Source organism: Myotis lucifugus, unplaced genomic scaffold (assembly GCF_000147115.1).
Source record: "Myotis lucifugus unplaced genomic scaffold, Myoluc2.0 scaffold_4, whole genome shotgun sequence".
Classification (NCBI taxonomy): domain Eukaryota; kingdom Metazoa; phylum Chordata; class Mammalia; order Chiroptera; family Vespertilionidae; genus Myotis; species Myotis lucifugus.
In genome coordinates, this window is record NW_005871052.1 from 22,436,843 (window position 1) to 22,448,686 (window position 11,844).

Here is an 11,844-nt window from a genome sequence, read left to right on the forward strand (position 1 = left end):
GAATAGCTGCTGTGATCCTGGAAAAGAGGAACAAAGTAGGAGGGATCTCAATACCAGATATCAAGCTGTATTACAAAGCCACTGTTCTCAAAACTGACTAGTACTGGCATAAGAACAGACATATAGACCAATCGAATAGAATAGAGAACCCAGAAATTGACCCAAACCACTATGCTCAATTAATATTTGACAGAGGAAGCAAGAACATACCATGGAGTCAAGACAGTCTCTTCAATAAATGGTGCTGAGAAATTTGTTCAGACACATGCAAAAAATGAAAGTAGACCACCAACTTACACCATACACAAAAATAAACTAAAAATGGATAAAGGACTTAAACGTAAGACGGGCAACCATAAGATTATTAGAGGAATCCACAGGTAGCAAAATCTCAGATATATGCCGAAGGAATTTCTTCACTGACAGAGCTCCTAGGGCACTGGAAACTAAAGGGAAAATAAACAAATGGGACTATATCAAAATAAAAAGCTTTTGCACAGCAAAAGAAACCATCAACAAAACAACAAGAAAACCCACTGCATGGGAGAACATATTTGCCAATGATATCTCTGACAAATGTTTAATCTCCAACATTTATAGAGAACTCATACAACTTAACAAAAGGAAGATAAACAACCCAATCAAAAAATGGGCAACGGACCTAAATAGACACTTTTTGAAAGAGGACATACATAATGTTGAGAGACTTATGAAAACATGCTCAAAGTCACTAATCATCCGAGAGATGCAAATCAAAATGACAATGAGGTACCATCTCACACCTGTCAGAATGGCTATCATCAACAAATCTACAAATGACAAATGCTGGCATGGATGCAGAGAAAAAGGAACCCTCGTTCACTTCTGGTGGGAATGCAAACTGGTGCAGCCACTGTGCAGAACAGTATGGAGTTTCCTCAAAAAACTAAAAATGAAACTTCCATTTGACCCAGTGATCCCACTTCTAGGAATATATCCCAAGAAACCAGAAACATCAATCAGAAAGGATATATGCATCCCTATGTTCATAGCAGCACAATCTAACATAGATAAGATTTGGAATCAGCCTAAGTGCACATCAGCAGATGAATAGATTAAAAAACCATGGTACATCTACACAATTGAATACTATGCTGCCTTAAGAAAGAAGGAACTCCTACCATTTGCAACAGCATGGATGGCACTGGAGAGCATTATGCTAAGTGAAATAAGTCAGTCAGAGAAAGATAAATATCACATGCTCTCACTCATTTGTGGATTATAATGAACAACATAAACCAATGAACAAAAACAGATGTAGAGACAGAGAAGCATAGATCAGATGCTCAAAACTCAGAGGGAAGCTCGGGGAGGGTGGGGGTGAGAGGGAGAGATCAACCAAAGGACTTGTATGCATGCATATAAGCATAAGTGATGGACGTGGACAACAGCGGGTGAGAGTGAGGGCAGGATTGTGGGGATGAGAGGACATTGGGGGGATAAGGACACATTTGTAATATCTTAATCAATAAAAGGAAAATAAATTTTAAAAAAATAAATCCCCCAGAGGCAAAGAAAAAAAATAATCACCCAGTAAGTGTATTTATAGTATTTCCCATATAAAACCAGCATTCCACACACTATGTACACCTGTTAGTTGGTGAAAAAATATTCCCAAAGTGTAATGCATATATTAGTCTATGACATTACATACAGTGGGGCCTTGACTTACGAGTTTAATTCGTAATTACTCGTATGTCAAATCAAAAAGTGAACTAGTGAGACACGTGATGCTGGGCTGATGTTGTGGCGTTCACTGTGACGTTCGCTGTGCCAACTAGCGGTGGGGTATCTGAAGCTGGCTCGTAACCCGAATTTTAGCTCGCGACTCAAAGCAAAAAATCGGCTGAGAGACGGCTCATATATCGAAAAACTCGTTAGTCGGGACACTAGTAAGTCAAGGCCCCACTGTATCTATATATTAAAAGCCTAAGCGACCGTTACAGCAGAACGACCAGAATGACTGGTTGCTATGATGAACACTGACCATCAGGGGGAAGATGCTCAATGCAGGAGCTTTCCTCCTGATTGTCAGTGCACTCCCACAGTGTGAGCGCCCCTCAGTCAGAAGCTGGGTTCATGGCTGGCGAGCGCAGCCATGGTGGTGGGAGCTTCTCCCACCTCCATGGCAGCACTTAGGAGCAGTGATCCAAGTGGTAAAGAGCAGCAAGCAGGTGAGCTGTAAGGAGCGAGGGGTCCCAGACTGCAAGAGGGCACACACCAGGCTGAGGGACCCCCCTCCCCAGTGCATGGATTTTGTGCGACAGGCCTCTAGTAATCAATATATTTGTAAATGCTATTATCATACTCTCAATAGAACAGCCCAGTTTTAGAGTTTCTATGAGTTCAGCATCTATAATAATAAAAGCATAATATGCTAATTAGACTAGAAAACTGAATGACCTTCCAGACATCCTTCCAGATGACCTTCCAGATGAAGCTGCAGGGTCCAAGGCAGAGGTGGCTGCTGCGGCAGGCAGGTAGCTGAGGCAAAGGTGCTTAGGGTCAATCAGGCAGGCAGGCAAGTGGTTAGGGGTGATCAGGCAGGTAGGCTAGTGCTTATGGGTGATCAGGCAGGCAGATAAGCAGTTAGGGGCAATCAGGCAGGCAGGCAAGCAGTTAGGGTCAATCAAGTAGGCAGGCAAGTGGTTAGGGGTGATCAGGAAAGCAGGGGAGTGGCTAGGGGGGAACAGGCAAGCAGGCATGTGAGTGGTTGGGGCAATCAGGCAGGTAGGTAAAGTGGTTAGGGGTGATCAGGCAGGCATGCGATCAGTTAGGGGTGATCAGACAGACAGACGAGCAGTTAGGAGTGAACATCCAGGCAGGAGAACAGTTAGGGGCAATCAGGCAGGCTAGTGATCAGTTAGGTGCAATCAGGCAGGCAAGCAGAGAGGTTAGGTGCAATCAGGTTAGTGATTAGGGGCGATTGGGCAGGCATGTGAGTGGTTAGGGGCGATCAGGCAGGCTGATGATCAGTGAGGTGCAATCAGGCAGGCAAGCAGAGAGGTTAGGTGCAATCAGGCAGGCAGGTTAGTGGTTAGGGGTGATCAGGCAGGCAGGTGAGCAGTTAGGGGTGATCAGACAGGCAGGCAGAGTGGTTAGTGGCAATCAGGCCGGCCCTCTTCCAGGCCACAGGTGCTGATGCAGCCACTGGCTCCTGGGACCACAGGGTGTGTGGCTTGTCCCTCTCCTGGGCCACAGGTGCAGGTGTAGCCACTGGCATCCAAGACTGCGGGGTGTGCAGCTTGTCCCTCTCCTGGACCGCAGCCTGGCTCATTTGTGCCTGGCTGGCCCCCATTCCTCTATTGTGAGCTCATTTGTGCCTGGCTGGTCCCCATTCCTCTCTCCCCAGTGTTGAGTGTCTGAGCCATTATGGCGTGATGGCATGAGGGCATGACAACCATTTGCATATTAGCTCTTTATTATATAGGATTTTTCAGAAGATATCAGCATTGAACAAACTAGGTACACCTATGTACTCCTTCCAAATGTGAAACATATTCCCCATAAGTCATGCAGGGATTCATCTATGACAGTGGTTGGCAAACTGTGGCTCGAGAGCCACTTGCGGCTCTTTGGCCCCTTGAGTGTGGCTCTTCCACAAAATACCACTTGCAGGCATGCATGTACAGTGTAATTGAAACTTCGTGGCACATGCTCAGAAGTCGGTATTTTGTGGAAGAGCCACACTCAAGGGACCAAAGAGCCGCATGTGGCTTGCAAGCTGCAGTTTGCCAACCACTGATCTATGACATAAGGAATAATCCATATATTTGTAAATTGTACCAGCAAACTCTGTTTGTAACAGTCTAGTTTTCATGTTTGAAGGAGCTGTAGTAAAAGTGTTTGAAGAGTCTTAGAATTAATACCTACCTTGTTGGATTTCAGCAAACCACAGGCTATAATTACTAAATGATACATTTAACAATTATGTAATGAATGTTCCAACATGCTCCTGAAGTACATGACATTATATTTTAGTATTTCACAGAAGTTAACACCATTCCACATACTGGGTTCACCTGTGTATTCTTTCAATGTGTGAACCCTATCGCCAATAGATATAACTTGTATTACTTACTCTATGACAACATATAATCAATATAGTATTTGTAAACATTACTTTCAAACTGTGTCTAGGATAATCTATTATTAGTATTTCAATGCACTGTGCCTTGTGTAAAATATCTAGTGAAGGGTTTGATCTCTCAGAATTCTTTCATACGAAGTTGGATTTTGACCAACTATTTTCAGCACAGGCTATAATTCCTAAATGAAACCCCTACCTCTTAAGTAGTAAATTTTCCAACATGTTCCTCAAGTAAATGGCATTATAAGATAATCTCCCGAAGAAGTTACCAGCATCCAGCACACTCACAAACTTTATTTATTTATTTATTTATTTAAACACAGGCTATAATTACTCAGTGAAATCCCCACTATCTAGGTATTAAATTTCTCAACATGGTCTTCGAGTAAATGGCATTATATTATATCTCAAAAAAGATACCAGAACTCCACACACTACATTCACCTGTGTATTTCTTCAAAGAGTGAAACATCTTTCCAATAGGTTAATGCATGTATGATATAACTTATAATGAATACATTCGTAGGTGCTACAAGCAGACCCTGTCTCATACAGTCTAACTTGAGTGTTTCAGTGAACTTTACATTGTGTAAAATCTGTAATGAATTGTTTCAAACTCATAGAATTAATTCAGGACATGAAGGATTTTGAACAAACTATTTTTACCACAGAGTATATTTACCAATTATAACTCCTACTAACTATGAAAGGAATGCTCCTTCAAGCATCCCCAGTAAATATAGTATAATAGTTCATGGCAGATACTACCATTTCACACACTAAGTTCACCGGTGTATTCCCTTCAAAAAATGCAATATATTCCCAAATTGATTACATATCTTAGTCTATGACATAATGTCTAAAATACATTTGCATAATTGATTAGAATAGTCCCAATGTAGTGTTTCAGTGATCTGTTAATTCTCTAAAACTTATAGTGAAAAATTTGAAAATTCTTACAATTAATTCATAGCAAGTAGGATTTTAACCAACTGTTTTCTGCACAGACTACAATTACCAAATGTAATTCCTAAAGAATGCTTGAACCTGTTCTCCCAGTAAATGGTATTCTATTATTACATTTGACAGAAGATACCAGCATTCCATCAATGAATTTGCCTGTGTATTCCTTTAAAGGATGAAACCTAGTCCCAAAATTTAAGGCATGAATTAGTTTTTGACTTAAGGTATAATCAGTATATTTATAAACTAGAGGCCCAGTGCAAGAAATTTGTAAACTCAGGGAAGGGGGGGGTCCCTCAGCCCGGCCTGCACCCTCTTGCAGTCTGGGAGCCCTTGGGGAATGTCCAACTGATGGCTTAGGCCCGCTCCCTAGGGGGATCGGGCCTAAGCTGGCAGTCAGACATCCTTAGCACTGCCATGGATGCAGGAGAGGCTTGTCCGCCAGCCATAAGCCTGGCTTCTGGCTGAGCAGCGCTCCCCCTGTGGGAGTGCACTGATCATCAGGGCGCAGCTCCTGCATTAAGCATCTGCCCCCTAGTGGTCACTGCATGTCATAGTGACCAGTTGTTCTACCATCTGGTTGATTTGCATATTAGCCTAAATAAGATAAGTCAGTAAGAAAATGACAAACAGTTGAAAAATGGGCAAAAACTGTAAACAGGGACATCATAGACAAAGAAACATAAATGGCTTATAAGAGGAAAAGGAGGCTTGACCTTATTAGTAATCATAAAGTAGAAACAACACAAATATCCATCACCACTTGATAGACAGGTAAGCAAAATGTGGTATATATACACTGGAATATTATTTGGCTATAAAGAAGAAATGAAGAACTACAACATGGGTGGGTCTTGAAAATGCCATGCTTAGTGAAAGAAGTCAGGCATAAAACATTACTTGTATGATTCCATTTATATGAAACATCAAGAAAAGGCAAATCTACAGAGATAGAAAGTAGATTAATGATTTCTAAATGTTACGGAGAGGGAGGAATGGGTATGAGGTTTCTTTTGGGGGGTGTGATAAAAATGTTCTGGCTCCTCCGCGGCTGCCCCTCCAGGGGGCTGCTTGGCCGCCGCCCGGCTTCGCCCCCCAGCCCCCAGAGGCCCACCCCAGCCTGCCCCTGTTTGGCCACGCGGCGGCGGCGGAGGGGCCTCGGCTCCTCCCGGCTGCCCCCCGCGGCGTCAGAGGGAGGCGGGGGGGCCCGGGTGACTGCGACGCTGCTGCCGCTGAGCTCTCCACTCGCCGCCGCCGCCGGAGAGGCTGGTGACCTCTTGGCCGCCCCCGCCTCGGAGCTCAGATGGCTCAGGCGAAGATCAACGCGAAAGCCAACGAGGGCCGCTTCTGCCGCTCCTCCTCCATGGCCGACCGCTCCAGCCGCCTGCTGGAGAGCCTGGACCAGCTGGAGCTCAGGGTGGAAGCTTTAAGAGAAGCTGCAACTGCCATTGAGCAAGAGAGGGAAATCCTCCTGGAAATGATCCACAGTATCCAGAATAGTCAGGACATGAGGCAGATCAGCGATGGAGAAAGAGAAGAATTAAATCTGACCACAAACCGTCTGATGGGACGAACCCTCACTGTTGAAGTTTCAGTGGAAACCATTAGAAACCCTCAGCAGCAGGAATCCCTAAAGCACGCCACCAGGATTATCGATGAGGTGGTCAGTAAGTTTCTGAATGATTTGGGAAATGCCAAGAGTCACTTGATGTCGCTGTACAGTGCGTGTTCGTCTGAGGTGCCGCCTGGGCCAGTTGATCAGAAGTTTCAATCCATAGTCATTGGCTGTGCACTTGAAGATCAGAAGAAAATTAAGAGACGCTTTGAGACTCTGCTTAGAAATATTGAAAGCTCCGACAAGGCCATCAAGCTGCTCGAGCATTCTAAAGGAGCGGGCTCCCTAGCTCTGCAACAGAATGCTGACAGCAGATTTAATTAGTTTCCAAACCTGAGAGCAATGATGTGAAAATGATAACATGCTATCTTAAGTGATAACTAGTTCTTTATGTTAGGCATAACCACTCATTTGATAAAGAAGATGAAAATATTCCAGTGTCAACAGTTTTATGAATAACAATTAAAAGTAGAAATATTTTAATTATCTTCCTGTAAGTTTTTAGATTGAATTATTGTCTTGTACTAGGAACTAGCACCATATATATATATATATATGTATTTTTTACTATTCTGTGGATGAATGTTTTGTATGTGGGGGAAGTACAGTACGTGCTCAGCTAGGGGTAAAAGAACCACTGTTCTTACTGGGGCTTTGTCTGGTGTGGAGGCACACGGGCACGTGGGGCACCTGGTTGACTAGAAAGCTTTATGCAGCAGCACACGCACATTTTGTGTTAGCCAAGCAGTGTGTTTACAGGGATAAAAGGAATTACACAGTAAGAACCTTTCCCTACATTCTCTCAATCAACAATTTTTTTTAGACATGCATGTCAAATTATTTTAAAGATTTACACATCTCATAATAGAAATATATTTCTTGATGTACATGAAAATATGGCAGCCCTAACTGGTTTGGCTCAGTGGATAGAGCGTCGGCCTGTGGACTGAAGGGTCCCAGGTTTGATTCCAGTCAAGGGCATGTGCCTTGGTTGTGGACACATCCCTAGTAGGGGGTGTGCAGGAGGCAGCTGATCGATGTTTCTCACTAATTGATGTTTCTAACTCTCTATCCCTCTCCCTTCCTCTCTGTAAAAAAATCAATAAAAAATATATATAAAAAAAGAAGAAAATATGGCAAATGAGAAAAATTCACATCTGATTTTACCACTGTGAACAATTATATATTCACTTCATCTTTTCCACATGCATCATTTCTCTAAAATGTTAATTACTATGTAAGTACAATGTAACTTGCTTTTAAAAATAATTAAATGCTGCTATAAAGTCCTTAAATAGTCAACTTAAAAACCTCTGACTTATCCAGTCCCCTCACTAGACACTTGTTTCCAGTTTGTTGCCACTACTGCATAGAGCTTTTCCATTCTTTTTGTTTTTTATTTTTTTTATAAATTCCCAGCAGTGAGTCAAAGGGTATATACATCTTCATGGCCTGACATAATTCCAGTTATTTTTCTTTGTCTAAGAGTTATCAATTTATACTGTCTTCAATAATTAAAATGTAGCTACTTCAAAAAAAAATGTTCTGCAATAGATTATGGTTATGGTTGCATAACCATGTAAGTATACCTAAAAACACTGCATTGTTAACTTGAAGAAGGTAAATTTTAGGGTATCCTATCTAATAATAGACAAACATGGTAATTGACCATACCTTCGCTACACCTCCCATTGGTTAATTGGCCGTGATATGCAAATTAGTCTCCATCAAAGATGGAGGCTAATTTGCATACTGCAGGCGGGGCCGGCAGCACACGATGCTGCCCACGGGCCCCGGGCCCTGAAACCCTGACCCGGCGAGGTGGAGCTGGCAGCACGCGATGCTGCCCACAGGACCTGGGCCCCGGACCCCTGAACCGGCGATGCGGGGCTGGTATCGCCAGATGCTGCCCGGGGGAACCAGGCCTTGCATGCGTGACCTGGTGAGGGAGCAAAGTGGTGGAGAAGGGAGAGAGCCCAGTGGCAGAGAAGGGAGGGAGCCAAGGGCTAAGCGGCAAAGGGAGGGAGCAAGGCAGCAGAGAAGGGAGCGAAGCCTGCCTCGGTGGGCTTCGCTCCCTTCTATGCTTTGCTGCGGTCTCAGGAAGCCCTATTCTTGCAGGAATCTTCCTGCAACGGGCCTCTAGTGTAATTATAACTCCATAATAAAAATTACATATCAGGTGGTAAAACTACTTTCAAAAATAAAGACTGGTTAACCCCCAATCAAGACATGGTTACCTCTAGTGATAATTACCTTTAGTGTGTGTGTTGGGTGGGTGGTGGAGAATGAGGTTGGCAGTTCTAATGTATTGGTAATGTTTTGTTTCTTAATTTGAATGGTATGTACCTGGTGTAATTTTTATGATTCTATAAACTAAACACATCTTTTGTGCACTCTTGTATGATCTATGTTACAATAAGTAAAAATAATCAAGAGAAGGAGTTGGATTAGACCATCACTGAGTCTCTATGCCCAGATGGTCTCTAGCTTGTGGAAGGGACAGAGGAGTAGAAGCAGTGCTTAAGCACAGATGTGATGGGACTTCAGAACTGGGAGCAATCCTGCACCTGTTCTCAGTGTGGACATTCAAGGGGAAAGGAGGTCTGCCTGACCCTGTGGGCAGCCTCTGGGAATTGTGGGCTAGCCATCTACATTGTTAATTTGCAAGTAGAACTCAGTACTCATGTGGTGTGCCTACATTCTCTTCCTGAAAGGGGGACTAAGTGGGGACTCTCATCTTCAGCAGTAAGTGGCTCATTGCACTCCCAGTGAGAACAGGGGGACCATCCCTCTCACATTTGGATGACATTGCCAGTTAGGCTGCAATCCTTAGTATATTGATACTATTTCTTGCATGTCTTGTCTCAACAAGATGACATACCCTGCATTCAACTATTATATATTTATCAAGTACTATTATGAAGCCACTAGAGCCCCGGTGCATGGATTCACGCATGGTGGGATCCTTATGGGTGGCCTGCGGGGATCGGGCTGAAACCTGCAGTCCAACACTGCCTGCAGCTCCTACCTGCTGCTCCCACTCATCCTGGCCCCACTTCGCCTGCCACAGCCTTGTGCCCAATTAGTCCTGATCAGGAGAGGCTTGTGCCACCACAGCAGTGCTCACCAGCCATGATCTCTGCATCTGGAGCCCTCCTGAGGGGATTGTCCTGTGGGATCAGGCCGAAACCAGCTCTCCAACATCCCCGAGGTGTCCTGGATTGCAAGAAGGTACAGGAACCCCAGCAGACCAAGGAACCCCACCAGTGTATGATCAGGGCTGGAGAGGGACCACAGGAGGGCTCCAGGGCATGTCTGGCCTGTCTTGCTAAGTCCTAATTGGCTGGACCCCAGCAGCAAGCTAACCTCCCAGTTGGATCACCTGCTCCCTGGTGGTCAGTGCATGTCATAGTGACTGGTAGACCAGTTGACTGTCTGTCCCTGGTGGTCAATGTATGTCATAGCGAGCGGTTGAGCAGCCTTATCATATCATTAGTGTATTCTGCTTTGATTGGTTGAATAGTCGACCAGTCACCTGACTACTGGACACAGCATATTAGGCTTTTATTATATAGGATGCTACCAGAAAACTCTCTTTAGAACTGTTTATTTTGAATATTTCAGTTATCTGCACATTTGGTAAAACTCTAGTGAAGTATTGTAACCACTCCTACAGTGAATTCACACACAGCAGAATTTTGGTACACTTTATATCACAGACTATTTTTGCTAAATGTAACTGATACTAAGGACAAAATTTCACACAATCTGCAGCTCATTGAGACAGTAAAACTGGACTATTCTACACAGTGTTTTCTAGACAGTAGCATTTACATCTTTTGTTTATATGTTCTGCCACAGACTAAATTGAAAAATGTTTCACCCTTTCAAAAATACACTAGTGAAACTAATATGTGTAAATTGGGTATCTTTTGTGAGATATTGTAATGTCTTTTACTGGTGGGCATGTTGGAGCATTCATTGTACAGTTTGTAGGAGTTTCACTTAGTAATTATAATCTATGATAAAAAACAACAACCCAACAACAGTGTGCCAAAACCCACTTGGCACTAACTAAGAGAGGGCTCACATTCTTCTCTACTGGTTGTACATAAAACTCCATGTTATTAAAACACTAACACTAGACTTTTCTAAAACAGATTTCCTAGCAATATTTATAAATGTATTTATTACATTCTATTCCATAGACCAGTGATGGCGAACCTATGACACCTATGTCACCTCTGACATGTGAACTCATTTTTTGGGTTGATTTTTCTTTGTTAAATGGCATTTAAATATATAAAATAAATATCAAAAATATAAGTCTTTGTTTTACTATGGTTGCAAATATCAAAAAATTTCTATATGTGGCACGGCACCAGAGTTAAGTTAGGGTTTTTCAAAAGGCTGACATGCCAAGCTCAAAAGGTTCACCATCACTGCCATAGACTGATACAAGCATCACCAATTAGGAATATGTTTTACTGTTCAAAGAAATGAATAGGTCCACCCATGGTGTGTAATGCTGGTTTTTGTCTGTGAAATATCATAATATAATGGTCTTTACTGGGGAGCTTAGACCTTTCATTTCACAGTTAGTTGGAGTTTCATTTATTAAATACTAGGTTCCAAGTGCATAAATTTGTGCACGGGTGGGGTCCGGCCAGCTCGGCCTCAATCGGTGGATTGGGGCTGAGCCTGTTGGGAGGAGGAGATGGCGGGAGGTTGGCTGGTCAGCCACCCCGATTGAGACCTGATCAGGGCTGGGCCAGCTGGGGGAAGGAGCAGTGGGCAATTGGCCAGCAGGCCCCACCCCTGACTGTGGTGGGGGTGCCGATTGGGGGTGAGGCCAGCCATGGGGAGGGGCTCTGGGTGGTGGGGTAGGCAGCCAACTCTGCCCCCAAATGGGGTGGGGGGGTCGATCAGAAGACAGCAGCCTGGGGGAGGAGCCATGAGTGGTTGGCCGGCTGGCCCTGCCCCTCATCAGAGTGGGGGGCCGATCAGGGCAGAGCTGGACTGGGAGGAGGGACCATGGGCCAATCAGGGTGGTGAAGACCCATTAGGGTGGGGCCAGCTAGGGGGAGGAGCTGCAAGCTGATTGTAGTTGGGTGGCCTGATCAGGGGCAGGCTGGCC

The 11,844-nt window shown here is 44.0% G+C and overlaps 1 pseudogene; it reads left to right on the forward strand.

Moving 5' to 3' along the window:
* The first annotated feature begins 6,372 nt into the window (after positions 1-6,372).
* Positions 6,373-7,190, forward strand: LOC102437027 (annotated as a pseudogene).
* The last annotated feature ends 4,654 nt before the right edge of the window (positions 7,191-11,844 follow it).